Raw genomic sequence first — 14,743 nt, 5'->3', positions numbered from 1 at the left:
AAGTCGGAGTGTGATCAAGATGGGATTGACCACTCCAAGAGTTGGAGAAGAATGAGTCGCTGTATTTCAATTTAGCAAAACTTTGGCCAGGATAATCCATCAGATGGATTTGATATTTTGAAATACAATGTGGACAACCTGATCAGAGTTGATAGTTGAACTCTGAAGTGTCCTATGAGCATTTTGGTCAAGGGGATGAATTATATGGAAACTATATTCGCATGGGTTCTAAGGATGTTGTTCTACACATTCGACCTATCCGACCGTCGGGTACCATTGCTAGATGGTCACTTCGACTGATAAAAAAATTTATTTCTATGCTACCGACTTAGGTTTGGACCTATGAGGTCACATACATTAGAGTTCACGATCCGATCGGATGGTTGATCAACGATTAAGAATCATTCTAGGGTTAAACGATCAATACGATTGACATTTAACCTAGTGCAAGTGTTGCAGGAGGATCGATTAGTAATTCGATTGCTAACTGGCTTAATTTGATTAAGCCAATGGGCTAAAATTAAGTCTAATTGAATATAATTTAATTAGATTTAGTTTGGACTTGATTGGATCAAGTCCAATTGATTTATTGGATAAGCCAAGTGCAAGAAAAAACTAGTCCTAGTTCAATTAGGACTTGGATCAACCTAATTTCTAATTCGATTAAAAAATTAAATTAGATTTAAATCTAATTTAATATGATTAAATTAGATTCTTAATTAGATTAAGATCTATTTTAATTGGATTGATTTGATTTGGTTTGATAAACTAAATTTGAACAAGTCATAGATTGAACCCTTGTAAGACTAGGATTCCACCTTGTGCCACCTTAGCCCCCCATGCCCACTCTCTCTCATTTTGTGCGACAAAATCTTCTCTCTCAGGCCTTCACACATGCCCAAAGCTTTTCACTCTTTCTCTCTTACATGGAATGTGGTTGTGGACCGAGTCAAAGTAGGAATTAGTTTGGATTTCAAATTCTATGAGATAGAATTTTAGAAAATCAAAACTCTTTCCTTATGGTACTGATTTTATCTAAATTTTTTTTGAAATTTTTATGATTTTTATGGCACATATTGTGTGCCCTTTGTTGGTGGTCCATGGCAGAAAAAGAACGAGGGGGCGCCCATGAGTTGGGCACCCCTTGTCTTGCCCTATTTGGATTTTTCTTGACTAGGTATTTGATCTAGATAAAGATTCTTCATATCTCATTATTTAAGATGATTTTTTTTTTGAAATTTTCATGAATTATAGAGCATTGAGAGACCTTTGGGATGTGTAAAAATTAGAGAGAAAGAGTGTTGAGACAAAGAGATATAATAGACACAAAACTAAGTGTCTGGGTTAGAGTAAAGAGAAGAAGAAGAGGGTCTTCTTCTAGGGTTGCTGAGTTCACCCCTTCCCTTCCTCCATCTGTGAGTTTTCTGAGAGTATCTCACATCTAAAACTTTTTCTCCTACTTCTCATCTTTAGAAGAGTCCAAATCAAGAAGAAGGAGGTATCTGATCGACCATCGAAGAAGGATCAGCACAGTACTAGCATACTGTGCTGATTTTCTGGATCAAAACTTTTGATCGTGATTCGTGAGCTCGTGTGGACGACTCCTAGAGGACAGACATGTGTACAGCTCGCAACATCATCCTCAAGTCCAGATCAGTAAAGTTAGAACGTCTAACTTGCAAGGTAATAGATCTGATCTATTATATTTTACATATATTAGATGTAGTACAGAAACATGTTGATATGATCAACATGTAGTTCTTGCTCTTTATATTTTAATTTTTGATTTAATATCATGTAATAATTATGTAATAAGATCTTAGATCTAGGGATTCTCTAATTTTATAAGATAAATTTTGATTTATTTTAGTCTTCTGCTGTCTGATCTTGAAAAAGTTTCAAGATCTAACCCTGAAATCCTAGATCTGGTTTCTTCAATTGGTATCAGAGCCTAGGTTGTTTATTACATGATTATTTATACATGCTTAGATTATTTCTTAGATTAGATCTAATTCATAATCTGATTGTTAAATCTAAAATTAAAATTTTTAGATCAATCATGAATTGTAGATTATCCTGCTGTAAGGTTTACCCCTTACAGTATAAAGATTGTCCTAGTTTGTGTAGATCTATCTTTAATCATAAATTTGTTAGATATGATCTAGATTAAAATTTTGATTTATTAGATTTAAAAGGTATTTAAATCTAAAATAAAATCTCTTTGTTAATAATTTTCGCGTAAAGAACCATCATATTTTTATCTGAAAAATTTATGCAGTTTAAAATTGAAATTATTTCAATTACATGAACCTGTTTAGATTAGATCTAAAGTAGTTTCATACTTATTTTACTTGTATTTTGATTATGAATCAAACATGCAACTTGGTTGGTAAGAACCATGATGTAAAAATATTTTACAAACATGAAAATTATTTTTGAATAGTCGAACCCCAACCCTCAGCCTAAAATTTAATTGAGAATTAAGAAGGTGTTTGATTAGGTTCTAGGATTGTGAATTGAAGAACCTAAGACACAAACCATGACATATTGGGTTAATGGGTTAGTGAAAATTAGGTCCATTAATTGGGTCAGACCTAAGGTTAGATTAAAGATGGACTTAATTAGAGAATTGACTAAATCTAATCAATTATTATCTTAGATTAGGTCAAAGATTCTCTAGATCAATTACAATAGTTGTAGTTGGTCAAGTCCATATCTTTAACGAGAACCAAATGGACTTGATTCTTGGCTAAGCAGTCTAGCACGAACTGTTAGGTTGATCTAATAGAAACTAATTAAACCAGTTGGTGACTAAGATAAATCAGATCGGTGGTTTTTAATTGGTAGCCCGCTTACCTGATCATTTCTGATGGTGTCTAAGGCAAGCTTTGGTAGACCATCCCACTGATCGAACTTATCTGACCTCTTGGTGAAATTATATTTTGATCGGATCACTTGACTATTCAAGCTGACCCATGTCAGTTAGGTAAATCTGTGTGACTGATTTAGGTGCTCCTAGACCAGCCCTTTTAATGGTCTCTTTTAAGCTGACTTGGTGAAGCCAATGGGAGGATCATGATAAGCTGGTTCATCTAACCTCCTTCTCTAAATCAATTAAATCTTCTAAAATTATTAGGTCCTTAAAATAAAATAGTTATTGTGATAACCCGGCCCACTGGGCTTAAAGCCACAAAGCCCATCCAGAAAAAAAAAGGGGAGAAGACTCCCGACCTCTTCTCACCGGCTCCCAATCGAAGTCGGAAAGAGCCCCCCTTCGGCTCTATTTAAGGAGGAGAATCCTCCTCTCTCCCTCTCACCGAAGATTCGAGACCCAGTCGGCGGCAATCGTCGGAAAACCACTGTGGAGCCCCATCCTTGTGCCGTCCATTTTGCTCACCGAAAAAGCCTCGCCGGCGTCAAAGGTGAGCCTCCTCCTCTTCCTCTCTTCTCCTCCTTTCTTTCCGTGCCCATGTGCACGATCGCCGGCGACTGGAGTCGTCGGATTTCTTTGAGAAAGGGATTCGATCCCTTTTGAATGTTTGGGTGCCGGTAGTCACCGTTGGCCACCAGCTTAGCCCTCCTTTTATCGTTGGGTCGCCCCTCCTCCTGCCGACGGCCGCCCCATGCCGGTTGCACCGCCGGTCGGCCAGCCAATAGGGGATTGTGAGATCCCCTGTTTCGGCCCAAAGGAAGCCCGGGAAGAAGAAAAGAAAGAGAAGAAGGAAAAGAAAAGAAAAAAAAAGAAAAGAAAAAGGAAAAAATAATAATAATAAAAAAAAATATATGTGAGAAAAAGTTTCTCTCATCTCTCTCTCTTAAGTCTTTCTCTCTCTAGAATTGGACTTTCTCTCTCTACCTTCTCTCTACATTTTTTCTCTCTAGATTTTTTTATTTTCTCTCTCTAGATCTTTTTATCTCTTTTTATGAATTTTATCTCTCTAGGGTCATTCTCTCTCTCTGATTGTATCACAGACCCTAGGATAAACTTAAGATGAAAATATGATGATCTGAGACTGCTCCGAAATTTATGTAGTAGATTGGATTTCGATCCGATCTTTATTCGAAATTGATAACATCGATCATGGTTAATCTATATTAAGTCACCCTGATATAACCTTTAATGATCTCAATCATGATTGTCACTTTTGAAGAATACGAAGATTCTCTCTCCACTTTCTCTCTCTACTTTCTCTCTCATGATCGACTTTCTCTCTCTAAGAAGATCTATGAATCCTGTATCGAGTCATGCCTTCATCTTTTAGAGGCTCATATTGACTCTAATAAAATGATCCAAAGTTGCTTTGATATCCGTGCTGTATGTCAACTTCATTTGGCCATATCAAGTATTTTTCAAACCCATTATTAAAGAACCTTATTGATTGATCTTGACCTTAATTCGATCTGTGTTTCATAATTTCTTGATCAAGTCACTTGAATCCGACTCTCAAATCAGAGATCCTAAATTGCCCTGGTATCTGGATGGTCCGACACATCCGGTCAACAATCCTCTTTTCTTATGATTTAATCTTATTATATTTATGGAATAGAAATTGATGATGATTTGATATTTTAAATAGGATTAGTTGATTCTTCTAACGATGTCTGAAGATCTAAGATGAACGAGGTAAGTAAATCTTATGCTCCTTATTTATTTTTAAATGATCATATTTTTATGCAAAGAATTGCTATTGATGAAATCATAATTTTTCATAAAATAAGGATCGGCATATGTGATATGAAAAAGCATATTTTATTATGAGCATTGATTTCATGAATATGTCTTATAAAAATAGCATGATTATGAAGCATGAATTTTATTGTTTTTCCATCTATGTATATGTATGCTTTAAGAAAAGGATATAATGATTTCAAAAGCTCTGAGATGGCTATGAATGAATCCCTTCGGGAAGGTCGACATCCGGAGCTAGCATCCACACAAAACATGGCCCTGCCAGCGGGTATAAAGTTGACACATAAATTAAGAACTCTGTCGATTAAGAAACATGGCCCTGTCACGGGTATAATAGTGATCTTAGCACGAATATCTGTAAGTAATGTTTTGAAATATGACATGAATACATGATAAAAATGATTTACGATTCATGATTGTAAAATATACATGATTTATGCATGCATGATGAGTTTATAACTTATTTTGTTATATGCTCTATGAAATACTTTATTTTGTATTATATGTTATTTTTTAAATATTAAATTATCATGAAAAAACTTATGTTTGATCCGATAAGGAAGTGCAAGTTCTACTTACTACGCTAGTGTAGCTCATATTCTTTTTGTTTGAACACAGAAATAAGGTTAGGATCGGCAAAAAGAATCAAAGCTTGAAGATCGGCATAGCAAGCTTAAAAATTTGACAGCAGAAGTTTAATTTATTTTATAATCATGGATTTGTAGTTATTTATGAATGTTGAGATTCGGGTTAGTATTTGCTTTTGAATTTAGATGCTCTGAACCAATATTGGTTCAATTATTTGATGAATAATAGAATTGAATCTTTTTATTTGATGGATTTTAGATGATTATGATAGATTGGCTTCGTGTTATCGTGGGCTCCATCCCTCGGTATCATGGCTGTGTTATATCCCAAATTTGGGGCATGATATTTTATGGTATCAGAACTTAGGTTATAATTATTGGGGATTATGATATAAATGATATAAATGATTAGGATATGATAGAATAATATCAGAGCTTAGGTTTAAGATCACTGAGATTATGAAGTGATATTAAAACTTTATGTATGATCAATGGGATGTGACAGAGTGGAGTATAATGGATAATATCAGAGCTTAAGATTATGATCATTAAGAACGTGATAGAATGATATAAAGTTTAGATTATGATCACTAGAGAATATGACTTAAGTGATATTTGAGCTTAAGATTATCATTATTCGAGATTGTGACTTTAGTGATATTTGAACTTGAAGCTAAGATCATGAGGAACATGATAGATATAAAAGAAAGGTTCAATAATTTGATTTCGAATCAATAGGTATTATGATGAACTTTATGCATAAGTGGCATATGACGTCTATAATAGAATTGACGAGTTATATTTTAGATTTCAATTAGCAAGGTTAACCTGAGTACGAGAAGTGCTGACCCTAGAATGAAGTGGGAGGTATTGATATTTTATATTGGGTATATTCGATGACATTGGAATGCTAAACCTATATGGATAAAGGATATGATAACTTTGCTGATTTTGATGTTAATTTTTTTGTAAAGAAAAGTTGGTTTGAAAGTTGTCTAAATGATTATAAGATAAATCGAAGGTTAACTCAAATTAATTCTAGATATATTGGATTCTTGAGGAGTGGTGAAGCTTATGTAATAAGTTCAAACATAGAAGGTGGATGAAGATTTAATTTTGATGTGCTATGCCTAAGAGATAGTAATAACAAGAAAATCTTAAATTTTACTCTAAATTGTATATGAAATCTGAAAGTTGAATCTATCTTTGGTTGATTTAATATACAAAGATATTTTTATTTTTGATAGACTTAGATAATTTGGTAAGTTGAGATCAGAGTGCGCAGCAAAAGCATGATGGTCTGAATTGATTAGAAATATTAATCCTTTAAATCAAAAGATATTATGAAATACGTTAGTTGTAAATAAGGAAGGATTTTACTGATAATAAATGGATGCTAGAGAGAAAATCTATCTGATCAAGGAAAGACTCAAAGCAGCATAGGATAGATAGAAGAGTTGGGCAGATAGAAAAAGAAGAGAATTAAAATTTTACTTCGATAATCATATTTTTCTAAAAGTATCACCTACAAAAAGTGTCATGAGATTTGGGAGACATGACAAGCTGAGTCCGCGATATATTAGACTTTTGAAATTTTGAGTCGAGTAGGAGATGTTGCTTACGAACTAGCTTTTCTATCAGATTTATTCTAAGTGCACAATGTCTTTCATGTTTCACTACTAAAAAAAAAATTTTTTTTTTATCGGATCCAAATAACGTGATAAAGTATGAGCCATTGCAAGTTCATAAAGACTTAACCTATGAAGAATTTTTTCTTCAAATTATTGATCAAAAAGAGCAAGTTCTAAGATGGCGCATCATTCCGTATGTGAAGATTCATTGGAGTGCTCATGAAGAGAGAGAGGCTACATGGGAGCTTGAAGATGATATGAAGATGAGATATCCACACTTATTTGAAAATGAAGATATGTTAAATTTTGAGGACGAAATTTTTTTAGGGGGGTAGAATGTGATAACTCGGCCCACTGGGCCTAAAGCCACAAAGCCCATCCAGAAAAAAAAAAGGAGAGAAGACTCCCAAAGGGAGTCTTCTTCCTCCTCTCACCGGCTCCCAATCGGAGTCGAAAAGAGCCCCCCCTCCGGCTCTATTTAAGGAGGAGAATCCTCCTCTCTCCCTCTCATCAAAGATTCGAGACCCAGTCGGCGGTAATCGTCGAAAAACCACTGCGGAGCCCCGTTATTGTGCCATCCATTTTGCTCACCGAAAAAGCCTCACCGGCGTTGAAGGTGAGCCTCCTCCTCTTCCTCTCTTCACCTCCTTTCTCTCCGTGCCCGTGTGCACGATCGCCGGCGACTGGAGTCGTCGGATTTCTTTGAGAAAGAGATTCGGTCCCTTTTGAATGTTTGGGTGCCGGTGGTCACCGCCGGCCACCAGCTTAGCCCTCCTCTTGCCGTTGGGTCACCCCTCCTCCTGCCGACGGCCGCCCCATGTCGGTTGCAGCGTCGGCTGGCCAGCCAATAGGAGATTGTGAGATCTCCTGTTTCGACCCAGAGGAAGCCCGGGAAGAAGAAAAGAAAGAGAAGAAGGAAAAGAAAAGAAAAAAAAAGGAAAAAAGAGAAAAGAAAAATAAATAATAAAATAATAATAAAAAAATATATGTGAGAGAAAGTTTCTCTCATCTCTCTCTTAAGTCTTTCTCTCTCTAAAATTGATCTTTCTCTCTCTAAAATTGGACTTTCTCTCTACATTTTCTCTCTCTAGATTTTCTTCCTATTTTCTCTCTTTAGACCTTTTTATCTCTTTTTATGGATTTTATCTCTCTAGGATCATTCTCTCTCTGATTGTATCACAGACCCTAGGATAAACTTGAGATGAAAATATGATGATCTGAGACTGCTTCGAAATTTGTGTAGTAGATTGGATCTCGATCCGATCTTTATTCGAAATTGATAATATCGATCATGGTTAATCCATATTAAGTCACCCTGATATAACCTTTAATTATCTCAATCATGATTGCCACTTTTGAAGGATACGAAGATTCTCTCTCCACTTTCTCTCTCTACTTTCTCTCTCATGATCGACTTTCTCTCTCTAAGAAGATCTATGAATCCTGTATCGAGTCATGCCTTTATCTTTTAGAGGCTCATATTGACTCTAATAAGATGATCCAAAGTTGCTTTGATATCCGTGCTGTATGTCAACTTCATTTGGCCATATCAAGTATTTTTCAAACTCATTATTAAAGAACCTTATTGATTGATCTTGATCTTAATTCGATCTGTGCTTCATAATTTCTTGATCAAGTCACTTGAATCTGACCCTCAGATCAGAGATCCTAAATTGTCCTGGTATCTGGATAGTCCGATACATCCGATCAACAGTCCTCTTTCCTTATGATTTAATCTTATTATATTTATGAAATAGAAATTGATGATGATTTGATATTTTAAATAGGATTAGTTGATTCTTCTAACGATGTCTGAAGATTTAAGATGAATAAGGTAAGTAGATCTTATGCTCCTTATTTATTTTTAAATGATCATATTTTTATGCAAAGAATTGTTATTGATGAAATCATAATTTTTCATAAAATAAGGATCAACATATGTGATATGAAAAAGCATGTTTTATTATGAGCATTGATTTCATGAATATGTCTTATGAAAATAGCATGATTATGAAGCATGAATTTCATTATTTTTCCATCTATGTATATGTATGCTTTAAGAAAAGGATATAATGATTTCAAAAGCTCTCAGATGGCTATGAATGAATCTCTTCGGGCAGGTCGAAATCCGGAGCTAGCATCCACACGAAACATGGCCTTGCCAGCGGATATAAAGTTGGCATATGAATTAAGAACTCTGTCGATTAAGAAACATGGCCCTGTCACGGGTATAATAGTGATCTTAGCACGAATATCTGTGAGCAATATTTTGAAACATGACATGAATATATGATGAAAATGATTTATGATTCATGATTGTGAAATATACATGATTTATGCATGCATGATGAGTTTATAACTTGTTTTGTTATATGCTCTATGAAATACTTTATTTTGTATTATCTGTTATTTTTTAAATATTATATTATCATAAAAAAACTTATGTTTGATCCGATAAGGAAGTGCAAGTTCTACTTACTGGGCTAGTGTAGCTCATATTCTTTTTATTTTTTTTTATTTGAACAGAGAAATAAGGTTAGGATCGGTAAAAAGAATCCAAGCTTGAAGATCAGCATAGCAAGCTTGAAAATTTAGCAGCAGAAGTTTAATTTATTTTATAATCATGGATTTGTAGTTATTTATGAATGTTAAGATTCAGATTGGTATTTGCTTTTGGATTTAGATGCTCTGAACCAATATTGGTTCGATTATTTGATGAATAATAGAATTGAATCTTTTTATTTGATCGATTTTAGATGATTATGATGGATTGGCTTCGTGTTATCGTGGGCTCCATCCCTCGGTAGCATGACCGTGTTATATCCCGAATTTGGGGCATGACAGTTATGGTGATAACTAGATCATAGCCTCCTATTAAGTGGATGATAATGGATCCATCAGTTGGATAATTATTGAAGGCCCAAAGGCCTGGTGCTTATCTGCTGATGGAATTGTCATTCATAATATGGTTTTTTGACTGTATCTTTTTAAATGGTGGTTAGGTTAGCCAACCAAAGTTGGGCCTAATCATTCACTGGCTAGATGGGCCAAGTATGGTCATGTTAATGGTTGGACCTAACCAGACCTTTTCAGTGGAGGTCAGAGCCTATTGATTAGGGACTGGGGCAAAATTAAAATTACTAAAAATTATTTAGAGAAATAATTGGTTATGAACCTACCCTTAGATGTACATGGGTTGGCCAACCAAAGTTAAGCTTGTGTGCAGTTTAAATGGATTCTAGTACCCACTAAGAAATTAGGATAATTCCTCGAATTGGAGGTAGAGGCTACCAATTCGAATAAAATAGTGGAAGAAACATTTTGATTAAAGTCCAAATCTTTAGGTTTAATGAATCAATTATTAATTAGGTTATGATTTTTTTTTGTGCAGATATGGCCACTTTCCTATCGCTCCAATCATTGTTGGACAATAAAATTTTGGTGGGACCCAACTTCGGTAGCTGGTACCGAAAGTTGAAGATAGTCCTAGAGCATGAACGGATCCTATATGTGATAACGGATCCTGCACCTAAGGAGCCAGCTGCCAATGCACGTAGAACAGTCAGAGACACTTACCAAAAGTGGCTCAGTGATCGGACCATATTGCACTACATCATGCTGGCTGCCATAAGCAACGAGTTCAGTCGCAGATTTGAGACGGCTCAGCCAAAGGACATGCTTCAAGTATTGGAGGATGCCTTTGGCACTCCCAATGATGTGGAGAGGCACAAGATTAGTTGTGCCATCTTCAGCGTCAAAATATGGGATGGTGCCTCTGTCACTGATCATGTATTATACATGATCGAGCTGATGGAGCGTTTGAGCAAGCTCGGCTTTCCCTTGCATGAGCAGCTTGAGAAAGATGCAATACTGAACTCGCTGCCTAAGTCTTATCTTTCATTCCTCACTCATTATAGAATGATAAAGCCTGAAGTAAACTACTACGGGTTACTGGGGTTGCTTCAGAACTTTGAGAAGGATTACCAACTCCACAAGGAGTCGGTGAACTTAGTGGGAGATTCGTCTTCTGGTTCTCGACCCTTTGAGAAAGGGAAGAAGAACAAGAAGAAGAAAGTGGAGAATGTGCAAGTTTAGGCTAGGACATCAGTACAGGGCCAGACCAGAAGGATCAAGCCCGATAAGAGTCAAGCTGAATGCTTCTTTTGCAAGAAGCGGAGGCACTGAAAGAGGAACTATCCTCAGTACATTGTCTCTCTGGATCCGAACAGGCAGAGAAAGAAGCAAGCTGTTGCTGGACAAGGTATTTATATGATAACTCCTTGCAATTTCTTTATTTGTGATATAACTGACTGGGTATTGGATATCGATAGCCCTTACCATATTTGCAATTCGTTGCAGGGGTTGCAGGTCAGTAGGAGATTCAAGCAAGGCGAGAGGTTCCTGAACGTTGGAAATGAAAGTCCAGTTTCAGTTCTAGCATTAAAAATTTTGAAACTTGTATTTGAGTCCCATATCGTTGTTCTTAATGATTGTCATTTCTGTCTCAATTTTTTTTAAATATTATTTCTGTAGGCCTTCTGGCAAAAAATGATTATGAAATTTCAATAAAGAAACAAGTTTGTAATATCATTATGAATGGTGTTACTATTTTTTATGGACATTTAAACAATGGTGTGTATATGTTATCACAACCTGCTAATGTAGTCTATTCTATTAACAAGCACCCTATATTAGATAATGTATCAGATATCTACCTATGGCACTGTAGGCTAGGTCATATAAACAAGAACAGGATAAACAGGTTGACTCAAGAGAGAATCTCCGAAGTTAGTGATTGTGAATCATTTCCAACCTGTGAGTCCTGTCTTCTTGATAAAATGATCAAGTCATCTTTTACAGAAAAAGATGAGAGAGCTACTGAGCTCTTGGGCCTAGTACATACTGATGTATGCAGACCCATGAGCACAAGTGCTAGAGGTGGATATTTCTACTTCATCACTTTCATGGATGATCTATCCAAATATGAATATGTCTATCTGATGAAACATAAGTCAGATTTATTTGAAATGTTCAAACGATTCCAAAGTGAAGTAGAAAAATAAAATAGAAAGAGTATTAAAATTCTTCGGTCTGATCAAAGAGGAGAATACCTTTCTGATGAGTTTTTCACATATCTAGGAGAGAATGGAATTCTCTCCCAATGGATTCTTCCAAGAACACCACAGCATAATGGTGTGTCTAAAAGAAGAAATCAGACTCTGTTAGACATGGTCCGATCCATGATAGATTTTACTAGCTTGTCGATATCCTTCTGGGGATATGCACTCGAATCGATCTGTTATCTGTTAAATAGAATTTCAAGTAAATCTGTACTTAAGACTCCATATGAGATATGGACAGGGCGTAAGCCAGCACTTTCACACCTTAGGGTCTGGGGGTGCCCGACCTATGTCAAACAGTTAGTTACAGATAAGCTTGGACCTAGGTCTGACAAATGCACATTCATAGGGTACCCCAATGAGACCAAAGGATATTTTTTCTATCATGCTGATGAACAAAAGGTGCTCGTCAGCCTTAAGACAATCTTTTTAGAAAAGGAGTTCCTTGGTGAAGGAACCGTTGCCTCTAAGGTTGAACTTGATGAAGTTCAACAGGTAGAAGGACTGACATCAATAGCTGAATCTGAGTCGGATTTGATTAGATCAGATCCAGAGCTCAATGTACCTGCACCATTAAGGTGATTCGATAGAGTACCGTATCAGTCGGACAGATACTACGATTTCTTGATCCGAGACGGTAATCCCATCGAACTCGATGAGAATGATGAGGATCACCTATATGGATGCAATATAGAGATCTGATTCTGAAAAATACCTTGAAGCCATGAAATCTGAAATAGAGTCCATGAAGGTCATGATGTATGGACATTGATTGACCCACCTGAAGGGGTTAAACCCATTGGATGTAAATGGGTCTTCAAAAGGAAGAGGGGTGCAGACGGAAAGGTAGAGACCTATAAAGCCCATCTGGTTGCGAAGAGACATCGTCAACATTATGGTATTGACTATAACGAGACGTTCTTCCCTGTGGCAATGCTCAAATCTATTTGGATAATGCTTGCAATAGCTGTCCATCTGGATTATGAGATCTAGCAGATGGATGTAAAGATAGCTTTTCTGAATGGAGAGCTGACCGAAGAGGTGTATATGATACAATCTGAGGGGTTTACATCCATAGATGAGTCCAAAGTGTGCAAGCTTCAGAGATCCATTTATAGATTGAAGCAGACTTCTCGAAGTTGGAACATGCGTATTGATAAGGTGATCAAAACGTATGGCTTCGTTAAGAACGGAGAAGAGCCCTGCATCTATAAATAGGCAAATGATCCAATTATGGTATTTCTTGTCTTGTATGTGGATGACATTCTCTTAATCAGGAATGACATCTCCGCACTACAGGGAATAAAAGTTTAGTTGTCATCACAGTTCTCCATGAAGAACTTGGGTGAAGCATCCTACATCCTAGGGATGAAGATCTATAGGGATAGATCTAAAAGGATGCTTAGGTTATCCCAGTCTACATAGACACTGTGCTGAAGAGGTTCATCATGGAGAATTTCAAGAAGGGCTATCTACTGATAGGCCATAAAATTTCTCTCTCTAAGAAGGATTGTCCGATAACTTTTGAAGAAAGAGAGCGTATGAGTAGAGTCCCATATGCTTCGATCGTGGGATCTATCATATATGCCATGATATGTACAAGGCCAGATGTGGCATAATTACTAGGAGTAGTGAGTAGATACCAATCTGATCCTGGAGAAAATCATTAGAAAATGGTTAAAGCCATCCTTAAGTATTTGAGAAATACTAAGGATCAATGGTTAGTTTATGGCGAGTCAGATCTGAAACTTGTGGGGTTCACAGACTGCAGCTTTCAATCTGACCATGATGACAGCAGAAGCATGTCGAGTTATATCTTTACTCTGAATGGTGGAGCCATCTATTGGAAGATTTTCAAGAGCATACTGTGGTAGACTCTGTTTGTGAGGTAGAGTACATCGCAACATCGGATGCCGCGAAGGATGCTGTGTGGCTGAGAAAATTCATCATCGAGCTCGGAATAGCACCCTCCCTCGATGGTCCGATCTTGCTCTACTGCGACAGCACTGGTGCTATAGCTCAAGCGAAGGAACCCAAAGCACACCAGCGGACGAAGCATATTTTGTGCCGCTTTCACCTGATCCAGGAGATCATGGATAGAGGTGACGTCGACCTTCAGAAGATCGACGGAAAGGAGAACCTGACGACCCCTTCACTAAAGCCCTGGATAAAGAGTTCGACAACCACAAGTCGAAGATGGGTATTAGATACTGTGCCGAGTGGCTTTAGGACAAGTGAGAGTTGTTGAAAAATATGTCTCAAAAGCCAATCATCAACCTGTTGATGGTTGAGCAACCTTGTATTGTAATTGATTTGTTAATAAATAAAATATATTTTTGGTATTTTCATCATAAGTTTTCATCTTCTAATAAACTCCGTTGTTGTGATAAAGTCCTTAGGACTATTTAGGTTCGATAAAGAAGAATTTATCGATTAGTCTTAAAACTGTTCACGACCAAATGATAGGCTGTTAATAAGGACGACAGCTTCTATCGAGCATAGGTCGCTGTAGGCCATATGGGTTGTTGTCCTTTAACCAAGGAGTGTGGAGACACTGGTATGGCATACAGGTGAGATGTAAGGGTACATCATCATTGAACGTGATCAACTCAGAGCATTCTGCTGTCGAGAATATCTCTGATGGGATATAGGTATAAGTGTCCCTTAGATCTGAGATCGCCTCAGTGACTTGCAAGCAACTCACTGTGCTTTGGT

The sequence above is a fragment of the Elaeis guineensis genome, chromosome 15, assembly GCF_000442705.2.
Source record: "Elaeis guineensis isolate ETL-2024a chromosome 15, EG11, whole genome shotgun sequence".
NCBI classification, from domain to species: Eukaryota; Viridiplantae; Streptophyta; class Magnoliopsida; order Arecales; family Arecaceae; genus Elaeis; species Elaeis guineensis.
The sequence above is the reverse complement of the archived record's forward strand: the minus strand, read 5'-3'. Positions refer to the sequence as shown.